The sequence below is a fragment of the Triticum aestivum genome, chromosome 3D (genome assembly GCF_018294505.1).
Source record: "Triticum aestivum cultivar Chinese Spring chromosome 3D, IWGSC CS RefSeq v2.1, whole genome shotgun sequence".
Taxonomy (NCBI): Eukaryota; Viridiplantae; Streptophyta; class Magnoliopsida; order Poales; family Poaceae; genus Triticum; species Triticum aestivum.
Genome location: NC_057802.1, coordinates 616,395,368 through 616,407,857, shown reverse-complemented (window position 1 = coordinate 616,407,857; position 12,490 = coordinate 616,395,368). Strand labels below are relative to the sequence as shown.

General features: G+C 42.5%; 1 non-coding gene across 1 annotated transcript; it reads right to left on the bottom strand.

Annotated features, from left to right (window-relative positions):
• Nucleotides 1-7,313: 7,313 nt before the first annotated feature.
• TRNAK-CUU (transfer RNA lysine (anticodon CUU)) lies at nucleotides 7,314-7,386 on the bottom strand. Its single transcript has one exon. It is a non-coding gene; the product is annotated as a tRNA-Lys (tRNA).
• Between the last annotated feature and the right edge of the window lie 5,104 nt (nucleotides 7,387-12,490).

Genomic DNA, 12,490 nt, shown 5'->3' with positions numbered 1-12,490 from the left:
TGTCCCCCTTATTAAGAAGTTTTGCCTTCCAACCGGGGAGATAATGGCAGCAATTTTGGATGATAACAGGACATGCATTATAATTTTGAGACAATATCAGGTGGAAACCACATTTTCAGTGGAAGCTTGGAAACCTGAGCACAGGCTGTTGGATTCTGTGTGTATGGACTAGATCCATCCATCACTGCTACGTGCTATTTGCAAATAAACGCCCGCTGGGTTGCAATGATATTTTGCACATAACCCCTCGGTGTTTACAAGTCATCAAAGGTAGCATTGTCACCCCATGTCTCCACGTAGACGTTTTGTACCAGAGGTGAAACTAGTTGCAATCAAAACGGGGTAAGCAAGTACCAATTTTGATATTATATCAGCAAATGCCCCATTTGGGTAAACAAAACAACAGTACACTCTGCTCAACACAATTCTGCCCAAGGCAAGTAAAGCAAACAGTTCAATACAAAGATGCTAGTAGTAGAATTAGAACTCTGTCCAACAGAACTCTGCCCCTGAAAAAGAGAACTCTACCCAGAACTCTGTCCTTGTAAATTTAAGTAAAGCAAACGACTCAATACAACAGCGGAAACCACGACCAAACACTTGCTCTTTACAGAGCACATTCTAACAACCGAAACCATTGGCTAGCATAAATTAAAGTAAACCAAACAGTTCAGTTGCACATAGTGCTGATTATGTAGCACCAATATGAGTCAGTCAAATTCAATAATGCATCACTTCAATACATAAGTACATCAGTTAAGATAATGGTCCGAAAACAGTAATTAACAGTGATGGCAAATCTGCGGATTTGTACATCAGTCATTCAACACCTAGTTCTAGTACACTAGGAGAAGAAAAAACCAATGCAGTACTATTAGTCCTAATAACTTGCAGAAATCTTGCCACCAAGCAACCTGAAAGAAGAGTTGAATTGGTCAGGCAATAGAAATTAATTGCAATACCTAATCTCAGCTCACTTCACCAATCAATTGCAATAGAAACTAAACCTGATGGCAAGCATCATTTCTATAATTTTCTATGCTCAACTAGTTCCAACATCTTTCTTATTTCCCATCGTACTACACACAATTCTATCGCCGTAAGAGTTCCTTGTTGCTGCATTAAGGGTGTGTTTGTTTGGGCTGCAATTTTCACGGTTGGAGGTGTTGTAACTCTAAATGACTCGATTAAGACCTGTTTTTGCTGCAGATGGCTACTTTACACAGAATTTTAACTGAAATTACTGTTTTCAATAGTTTAAACAATGTATTTAAATGAATTTCATATAATTTGCTGATTATAAGTTCAATCATCTAAACCACATGTTGACTTAAATGAAACGACTGGGTTGTAAGTTAATCATCTATGACTACACATGAATGTTTTCAGCCAAAAATATGATGTAAAGATGGCACTAGCAGTACCAGTTCACTGTCAATAGGACTAGTAGCAATGGCACACTTTTTTTTTCTCGCTGTCAATCACACTACTAGCAGTAGCACACACATAAATTAATCTAGCAAATTTGTAGAAGCACGTACAAGCCCTAGACACCACTCGAGCTTTCTAAATTCACATACTTATCATAATCTAAATTCCATCTAGACAGTAGCAGTAGCAGTTCATAGACATATATCAATTTTCATTAGACCTCGGTCGCACAGAGCACGCACTCCAGGCACATATAGTCATAGACGTATATAACACTTAATTAGGAGAACATAAATTATACCTTCCCAATTTCTTCAAGACCAAAATCTGCATCTGCTGACAAGATGCCACTACTTCGTTCCCTCTCCTACTTCCTTCAAAGGATGTGCTAATCCTTGAGGAGACAACCCAATTAGCTACGACCTTGTCCCCTCCTCTATTTGCTTTGCAGATCTAGCCCAATCTAGAGAAGAGGGAACAACTAGATGAGCCATGGGAGGAGAACAGGGCAAAACAGAAAATATGGACACTGGACATCCTCATACCTGGGGACCTAGATCCAGCACGACGTCGCTGGGGAACGCTCGGACGAGTACTGGCACGGTTGGCTGGACAATCGCCAGAGAGGAATCACCTGCGCCGCTCGCTGACCGCAGGCCCACCACGAAACGCTCGGAGGAGGAATGTCACTGCTGGCGGGACAATCACTGTCGGGGGTTGGGTGCGACATATGCCAATGGATGGCTTATCATGGTGAGAGCGAGTAGAACGTCGCCGGTGCCTGGAAGCGGGATGAGGCGTAGACACGAACGCCGGCGCACTTTACCCAAGTTCGGGGCTCTCCTAGGAGATAACACCCCTAGTCCTGCTCTGCGGGGTCTCCGCATGATCACTAAGGCACTAGTGAGTACAATGGTGCTCCTCGAGCTGTATGCTAGAGGTAGGAGAAGGCAAGGCTTGCTCTCTCCTCTCTCTATGTGTGAGTCTAGTTCTAACAGGTTGGGAACCCTTTGCATGGGTGCCCTAGGGGTTTATATAGGCCTACCCCCTAGGGGTACAATGGTAACCCGGCCGGGTGTAGGACCCGGCTGTCAGTGTCTCTGGTCGCCGGCTTCTTCGCCGCCCGGCGGGCCCCGTCGACTGGTCTGGTACGGAGCCGACAGGCCGCCCCCGCCACTTGCGGGTCTGGTCGGCTGCTGATTACTGTAGCCGCAGTGCTAATGACGCATGCTTGGTCAGGGGAGCGTGGCTACAGTCCCGCCGCCTGGTGGGGATCACTGTAGCCACTCCGTGTCTCTTCTGGTTAATGGCGCACGGACCCCGAGGGAGGAATGGGCCGCCTGCTAGAGGCCGGCCTCCCTTGGGTCTGACTGGTCGGGCTTCCGCCGTCTTCCGGGCTCTCGCTGCCTGGTAGGGCCCGCCGCCTGCAGGCCGTCGTGGGAACAGGGCTCCGCCTGTCAGGAGTGACGTCAAGGGTGGAGTGGCAACAGTCCTGCGCCTTGCGGAGATCTCCGCCTGTACGGGGCACTGTGGCCGCGCCTTGCCCCGGACGTGGGGGTGATGGACTACACTGTAGCCACACCCTGTCTTGTCTTATTAATGGAGGCGCAGACTTTGAGGGCGCCGTGGGCCGACTGCTAGGAGCCGGCCTCTCTGGAGGCCGCCAGATAGGAGTCGGCCCGTCTTGGCGCCGTCTTCTGGAGGCCGGCCTCATGAGCCAGCCGGCCACCATAAGGCGGCGCTTCATTCCGGATGCTTATGGGGCGCAGCCGGCCCAATGTCTTGAAAGGCTCAGGGACTCGGGTTAGGCTACCCGTGGCCCATTACTCCGACAATCACCACCGAGGATTCAGGCGCACCGCTGGCCCAGCGCTTAGCGAGGGGGTCCTGCTGGAGGGAAGCATCGTCTCCTAACCCTAGCTTCTCATGGTAGGAACTCGAATCGGGATTGGATGGCGCCATGGGGAAAGGGACGACACGGCTCAGCCTCGGCATGTTTCTGTACCGAGGTATAGAATTATTGCGGGGTCCAATTTGCAATTTGTAAGTACTCCCATCTCGCAGTGCACATTTCCAATCCAACGGCAGAGGATCAAGTTTCCATGTTTGCGTTGAATGTATGGTTTTCACTAGATATGTACTCTATAATTTTTTTGGATGAACTTTTATAATAGATCTGACTTTTTTTTTTGTCGGAAGTAGTTACAAATATGGTGCATGCATTTTTGTTGTTGTTGAGGGGATGCATTTTTTTGTTCGTGTGTACGTGGTATACGCATGCACGAATGCACGCCGAGGCCCCCGTCAGGCCAGGGTGGTTGCGTTGTGACCGGGATGCGTTACACCGGGCCCACCTGTCAAGTCCCCGCAACGCACGCGCGCGGCGGCGACTGCTCTGCGTGCATGGTTGCTCCAAAGTCAGGGTTGACTGTCCCGCATGCGTACGTGCAAACGACGTGCCACGTACTGTCTCCTTGGACCGTGTCGCACGCGTACGTGCAGTTGGGCCCGACCACGTACACATGGACGTACGTACCGCCGCGCGGCCAGCCGGCCCCACGCTACATACACACGTACCGGACGTGGGTCGTGTCATATCTCATACCTTGAAATTGATATATGCAATCATACTTCACGGACGTGGGTCGTGTCAGCTAGCCAGCATTCTCTCCGCGCATTATATGTTGATTGAAACTTCGCGTGCTACCGAACATGGGCGGTGTGGACGAGCTTCGCGCTGGTCCGGCCGTCCGTCACGTCGTCAACTGAAACAGACTTATTCAGTGTACTATGTATTGTACAGTACCACGCACGAACTGAAACAATGTAGTAGACCGAAAAAGATTACTACTTGTTTGCAGATAAAACAAGAAGGGGAACACCGCAAGGTGTACAGGAGGTCGGGACCGCCGACGTCGACGACATCGTGCACCACAGGCATGGTGTGTGGCCGCCAAAGAGACGGCAGAGACGACGACGAAGAAGAGGCATATCCCACCCAGCAAGCAGCACAGATGTAACAACCACTGGGTTTGCAGGTGTTTTTTTTTTTTGAATCATGGGTTTGCAGGTGTTTTTGCTTAAGATGGTGGGGTGACCGACACCAGCACCAATACAATACCCCCTGCTATGCCTCTTGCCATACATAAACAGTAAGTAAGATGTAGGGTTAGGGCAATTTCAACGCGCCGACGCTGCGCATGTCCGTTTGAGTTAAAACGCACAGCAGCTGCAGCCCAACGTGCCGACGTAAACGGACGAGTGTCCGCATTTTGTCCGCATGTGACCCATATCAAGCCCAAATTTGAGCCGGGTTCGCGTCGGCGCGGACGCGCGCGACGCCCGCCCTAGTCCTCCCTGGCCCGCCAGTCAGTGGCACATTGTCCATTTCCCTCCTCTCCCGTCGACAGCCACCCCGCCCTTGCCGCCGCCGCCCAGTTCCCGTTGTACGTTGGCCATGTCGCCGCCTGCACCCACATACCTCCCCAGCAGCACGCCACGCCCGACAACCGTTCTTGCCGGCATTGGTGGACTGTTTTTGCCGCCGTCGTAGCACCCCCACATTCACGCCACCCGCTCTCCTCCGCCGCTGCCAGCAACGCTCCAAGCTCGGCTACCTCCCTCGCTGGTCGCCGCCATGGTCGCCTCCGCGTCAACAGGCCTGCTGCCTGGTCTGGAAGAGACGCGGAGTTCTTCACCTGCCGGCTTCTTCCGCCACGCCCGCAAGGTGTTCGACGTTTCACCCGGAAGGTACAAATGGATAATGGCTATGAGTACTTTTCAACAACTTCATTTGCGATTCAGATGATTCATCGTCCGACGATGAGGAGATTGTGGTTGCTACTTTGGTCATCCATGACCACATTAGTAGGCAGCGGCCGATGGTTAGTGGCTCGATCCTGGGGCATACTCCGGTTTTGAATCGCAACGGAGAAAGCGGCCATTGCCTACTCTGGCAGGACTACTTCCAGTCCGCTGACCCACTCTTCAAACACAACCTATTCCGGCGCCGCTTCCGAATGGCTAGACATGTGTTCAGTCGTAGCCGGGAGGGGGTGGTGGCGTACGATAAGTATTTCGAATGCAAGAAGGATGCCCTAGGAAAGGTTGGCTTCTCCTCTTATCAGAAATGCACTGCAGCTATCCGGTGATCTTATTGATGAGTATGTCCGCATGAGCGAGTCCACATTCCTAGAATCCATGCATAGGTGGCTGTGGTAGCAGTATTTGGCTCGGAGTACTTGAGAGAGCCAATTGCTGGAGATACAACCCGGTTGTTGGCGATCAATGCCGATAGGGGCTTCCCGGTGATGCTTGGTAGCATAGATTGTATGCACTTGGAGTGGAAGAACTGCCCTTTTGCTTGGCAAGGGTAGTATAGGGGCCATGTGAAAGCTAGCACGGTCATACTTGAGGCCATGGCTTCACAAGATCTCTGGATTTGACATTCTTTCTTCGGCATGGCCGGCTCTCATAATGACATCAACGTGCTTCAGCGCTCTCCGGTGTTTGCAAGGCTTGCATAAGGCAACTGCCCAAAGGTCAATGTTCACTGCAACAAATGATACTACCTAACTGACGGTATCTATCCTTAGTGGACTACTCTTGTCAAGACAATCTCCAACCCGATAGGAGAGAAGAGGCGGGGATTTTCCCAAGCACAAGAGAGTGCTGGAAAGGATGTGGAGCGTGCTTTCGGTGTTCTTCAATTTCGATGGGGCATCGTTCGGTATTCCTGCTAGAACTCGGAGCACCAAGAAGTTGTGGGTGGTGATGACTGCTTGTGTGATCATGGACCACATGATCAAAGACGATGAGCGTGAGGATGAAATCTTCGATCAAGGGTTTCAGTTTCATGGTGAAAATGTTGTGCCTGAGCATGGAGAAGCGGCAACGTTTGCACGGTTCACCGAATTTCATCATCAAATGCGTGATTGGAAAACTCACATTCAACTACAAGATGATTTGGTTGTGCATATGTGGGCTCACCTTGGCAACCAACAGATGTATCGGCTATTTTTTTCTTTCAAATATATTTGTGACAATTTAAATTTTATCTGATTTATAAACTATGAGATTTTATTTGGTTGTGGAACTATGATATTTGTATTTGGTTGAATTATGTGAATTTTGTGCAATGTTTTTGATATGTACGCAAAGAGAGCAAAAATATGGCTGCATACCAGTCGTATGGACGAAAATCCCTCGGTGCATTGGGCGCACTGCCAACCCAAATGCGGACGGGGATGGACAAAACCCAAAGCCCAGAGCCAAACAAACAAAAAGCGGACAAAAGCCGCATCCGTTTGCGTTTTCCGCATTGGAGTTGCCCTTCGATTAGTAAGCTTCAACTTGTAGATCTTTGACAGCAATCCACTGTACACTACCCGGAAAAGAAAAGAAAAAACTGTAGATAGCAGAGGACACGAGCAAGTATGTTATTATTAGAATATATAACTCACCGTGTAATGTAAGTATTCTGTTGTAGTTATATGATCCTCTCTTTCCCTTCTGAAATTTGAGAAATGAAAGTTTACCTTCTTTTTTTCTGCATTGTTGTACATGTCAACAAGTCAGCGCACATGAAAATGCAGTTTGTAAGCACACATGAAAATATCAGAAGGTGCATTTTGTTGGGCAGAAATCAGTACAGAATTCTGTTGTAGTTATATGATCCTCTCTTTTCCCTGCTGAATTTTGAGAAATGAAAATTTACCTTTTCTTTTGTCTGCATTGTTGTACATGTCAACAAGTCAGTACACAAGAAAATGCAGTTTGTAAGCACACATGAAAATATCAGAAGGTGCATTTTGTTGGGCAAAAATCAGTACAGAATTTGTTATAAGCAGGCACAATATAAAAAAATAACAAACTACAACACGCGCCCACCGTGGGGCTCGAACCCACGACCACAAGGTTAAGAGCCTTGCGCTCTACCAACTGAGCTAGACGGGCTTGTTGTGTGACATGTTCCAAGGATCTTACACAATCTTTCTCCATTTACGTGTACAAAGAAGCGAGCACCTGCAGAAATCGAGGGGAAAAAGGAGATTATGATCGATCAGCACAGTGGTTGAATGAATTGAAAGCCATGATGGCATCTTCAGAATATGGTCAGACTCAGCCAATTGACATGTGTACCATGGGATAGAGCTCTATCCCTAACGAAAGAAAGAACAGTTATGCCCCTTGGCTCCATCACTATTGGCAAATGTGGGACCATGAAATCTATTTTAGGAACACACTTAACAGAGAGACGTCTTGGCCCCCGAGCTGGTTATCCCCAACATCCAAAAGCTCAAGCATTTTACAAAGTGATGATCAGAATATCAGATATTCCAGTAGCTTGTTCCTGTTGCGCCTCAAATGCGCATCGTCTTCTCTTCATAATTAAGGCTGCGGCAAGGATCTCTGGAATTTGTGCTCATCAAATTTAATACAACAACCAATACCCGGACATCCATCTTCTCCTGGTAGCTTAAGTTTCTAATGATATTTTTGAACTGAACTGCAAGCCACTAATTATGTTGAGAAAAATGGAAAATTAATATTATGATGCTTATTAGTCCACCTTCACGTGTTGTTTGCCTTTTCTAGTCTTCGGTATAGGGAAGTGTACAGCATCATATTTGAGACACCATTTCATTTCATCAACTGGACTGGTAGTTTTGGAATTCTACAACTGGTGGTAGTACTAGTACCTCTGACTCTGAGAGCTTCTGAAATTCAATCCTACATAAATTAAAACCGTCAATTTTCTACTTAAGATGGAAGTTCTATTTTTGTCATTCTTGTTTGATTGTGTACCAAACGTCTCTATAGCATTGTTAACTCTTTCTGTGACATAACAAAGTACCAAAGCTAACAACAATTTAGTGTTGTCTTGTTTGGATCATACCCTCATTACCACGCACATGTCCTAAAATTGTTTCATTTCGGATTGCACCTTTACATGCCTTGGGATGGGTTTTTTGTTTGCAGGTGCTTGGGATTTTCTTTTTGACTACATGACACCATATCCTGAAGAAGTTTTAAATGGGCCATGACACTAAGGGTATCACTGACAATGCTTAATCGTTCAAGATATCATACTGACTCTAATTTGGCTGTCACCAAAAATCTTCACAATTGCATTGTCCATTCTTGAAATGATGAAACCTATTGGCATCTCTGACGATTATACCCCTTCTCCGATTAAGCTCATGTACTTGATAACTGTATGGCAATCTCCACACGCATGGGGATTCTTCGTAGAAAAAATGGTCTTATCTTGGATAAGAGTGAGGAGCGAGTTCCCCGAGGTCACATCAGAGTGGAGTCTTGATTTTGAAAGCACGGCATATGCAGTTGTTTACCGATGCGGATATCGACGAGGCTAGCGTAGGCTCTAAAAGCGCTGGTGATAGAGCTCGGAGAAAGGAAGCCCAATCCTTGAGCCAGCATGCCCTTGAACAGATTGAAGGCCTCCGGCATCCAGCCGCACAGCACAAAGCCTCCAATGATGGTGCTCCAAGAAACATACTTTTCATTACACTAACACTGTCATGATTTTTTGAATGGTATGAACATTTTTAAAAATTACTCGACCAAGATTTTACATTTTTTTTATCATTAAAAAAATCATGGTCATATTTTGAAACGTGATTACATTTTTAAATGTAATGAAGATATATTTTTGATGGTATGGGCAATTTATTAAATTTCTAACAAATTTTCATATTTCATGAAATTTATTTTAGCACGGTGAATGTAAGTAAGTAATTTTTGAACACTTTAGATATATGTAACTCGCCTGATTTGTAAATTTGGGTAAGTCGATTTTCTGATCGTCGATTCTTTTGACAAGAATCAAACTGTATGTTTTTTTCTTGTGTTATTTAAAGGCATTTCAGGATGATTTTTGACTTGCCCCTGTTTGGGGTAAGTCGATTTGTTCTTAGGCTAGAATTTTGACTTGCCTCTGTTTGGGGCAACTCGATTTTTCATAGGCCGGATTTTGACTTGCACCTGTCTGGGGTAAGTCGATTTTTCTATTGGGCATGAAACCCCTTACAGACTGTCTCTTTTTTGGGGGGTTTCTATGCATTTTTAGTCATTTTTTTTCCTTTTTACAAGGGTATTTTTAGCATCACTTTAGCTACATGTAAGTCGCCTCAAACTTGATTTTGTGTTAGTTGATTTTTGCATTGATTTCTTCTTTGAAATTCGTGCTCCCGTTTTTACTGTTCTGCTCGGTGAGTTGTTTTGAGCTGGGTCTTTCACTGACCATGTATTTGGGTCTATCAGTTTCTTAACGGGCTAAATCACATTACTTGTGAGACTCAACCCTCCCCACTCTCCCTTTGTTTTTCTTTATTAGTCGGTTTCTTTTCTACTGTGGGTATTTTTGGGATGTTGCATGAATATCAATGTATAAATACAAATAGTACAAAATATATCTAAAACTTGCACTATTATATGATATATTCTTTGCATACTGCAAAAAGTGCAATTTCGGTGCAAAGTTGTGTGCAAACTTTTTTTTGTTATTTTTTCATTTTCTATCTTCTTAAAAGGTAATACCAATGCCACTAATTTTTTATTCCTTATAAAATTAATTTCTTAAACTTTTTTAGTTATTGTTTTGTTTTCTTTCTTCTTTAAGGGTGATACCAATGCCACTAATTAATTCCTTCTTGGGAATTTTTTTCCAATTATTCCACTACTATACGAAAGTACCCTTTTGCTCGCAAGCTCCTATGCAGCATCAATTTTTTTCCAATACTTTCTGAATTTACTGTTTTTTCTCTTGCAAAAAAACAGTAATTTCAAAAATTAGTAAAAAAATACTAATTTTATTTGGGAACATACATTGACGAATTCTCAATGTGCGTTCAAACTTTGGGCAAACAACATTCCAAAAGTTCTTCCTAAAACAAAATTGATGCTCCAAAATACTTTCGAAAACAGACTTTTTGGAGTATCAATTTTGTTTTTTTTCACCAAGGCATTTGGATTGCTGTTTCTTCATGAAAATGTGTAGAGATGTTGAGTATTCATCAATGTTTTTTCCTAAAAAAGTTCAGATTTTTATATTAATTTTAATATATATATTTTTCATGCGGGAGCATATGATCTCGTGAGCAGAAACAAAAAAAGTGTGTATGTTGTGTGCAATTTTATATCATTGTTTGTTGTAGATATATTTCATTTTCGTTTATCTTAAGGGGTAATACCAATGCCACTAATCCATTCTTACTTAGAAAACCTTATTATTCATTATTTTATTTTAGTTTTAATTTCATTTTATTTCTAATTTGAGAGTAATACCAAATCCATCAATTCATTATTTCTTAGAAAAAGCTCATTATGTTGATTTTGATTTAGTTTATTTTTTCACGTTTTTTCTTTAATGGAATAAAACCAATGCCACTAATTCATTCATTCTCAGGAAACTTCCATTTTTGTGTGAAAACCCCACTATTATATGATTATTTTTGTATATTATGAAAACATTCTACGTAAATTGTATGAAATTTTTGTCAATATTTGTTTCATAAATCTTTAATTTCTTTCTTGTAAAAGGCAATACCAAAGGCACTAATATATTTTGTTCTTAGAAAACTTAATTATTATGATTTAGTTTTAGTTTTTATCTGATGTTCTTTCTCCTTAAAGGGTTATATCAGAGCCACTAATTCATTCTTTCTTAGAAAAACTTCATTATTTTGATGATGTTTTAGTTTTGATGTCATTTTAGTTCTTCTCTAATGGTAGTACCAATACCACTAATTCTTTCCTTCTTAGGGAACTTTTTTTAGCGTGAAAACTCCACTATTATATGCTTCTTCTTGCATATTATAAAGAACACAATTTATGTGTAAATTGTGTTTCATTTTTCATTATTTTTTTATTTTTTATTTGCTTTCTTCTAAAAGGGAATATGAAAGCCAATAATTCAATGTTTCTTAGAAACCATTATTGTTGTTGTTGTTGTTATTCTGTCTTAGTTTTTTTGCTTTCTTTCTTCTTAAAGGGTAAGACAATTATTCATTCTTTCTTAGAAAAACTTCATTATTTGATTTAGTTTTAGTTTTTATTTCATTTTATCTTTTATTTAATGGTATACTACCAATGCCATGAATTCACTCCTTCTTAGGTAACTTCCTTTTTTGTGAAAATTCAAATATTATATGCTTGTTCATGCATATTATAATAAAAAATAATTTGATGTAATTTGTGTGCAAATTAATTATTTGTTTGTTTTTTCTTCTCTTTTCCATCTAGTTTCTTCTTGAAGGGTAATACCAATGCCACTAATTCCTTATTCCTTAGAAACCTTTGTTTTTTTAGTTTTTTATTTCATTCTCCTTCTCCTTTAAGGATAATACCAAGATCACTAGTTCATATTTCTTAGAAAACTTTCATTTATATTTTAGAAAAATATTACATTTTCTTTCTTCTTTAAGGATAATAACAAAGAAAATAATTCATTCTTTCTTAAAAAACTTTTTTTGCGAAAATTTCATTTATTATATGCTTATACTTGCATATTATAGGAAGCACAATTTCTGTGTAAACTGAGTGTAAATTTTTCCTTATTTGTTTTTTAATTTTCTTTCTTTTTAAAGGGTAGTACCAATACCACTAATTCATGTTTTTAGAAAACTTATTTATTTTGAATTTTTTTATTTAAGGGTAATATCAATTCCACTAATTAACTATTTATTAGAATTGTTTTTAGTTATTTCTTTCAGGTAAAACCAACACGCGTTAATAGGTTGTTGTTTTGCCTCGGGTCAAGAATTTTTGTGAGCTTATGTTGGTTTTGTTAGTGCATTCATGTATGTGGAGTAGGATGTGCTTTATTTATGGTGCTGACGGCTTACTCATATACACAATAGACCGTTGGCATGCATCACCATCCACGGTAAAGTAGTTACCCGGTTGTCATCTACTCATCTATACTTGTCCCCATGGACCGCCCGCCTCGCCTGATCTCGGCCTTCCCACTACTAACTGACGACCAACAGAAACCCCCAAATGCTCGCCGGCACCAACCACTCTTTTGGCGGCTGAT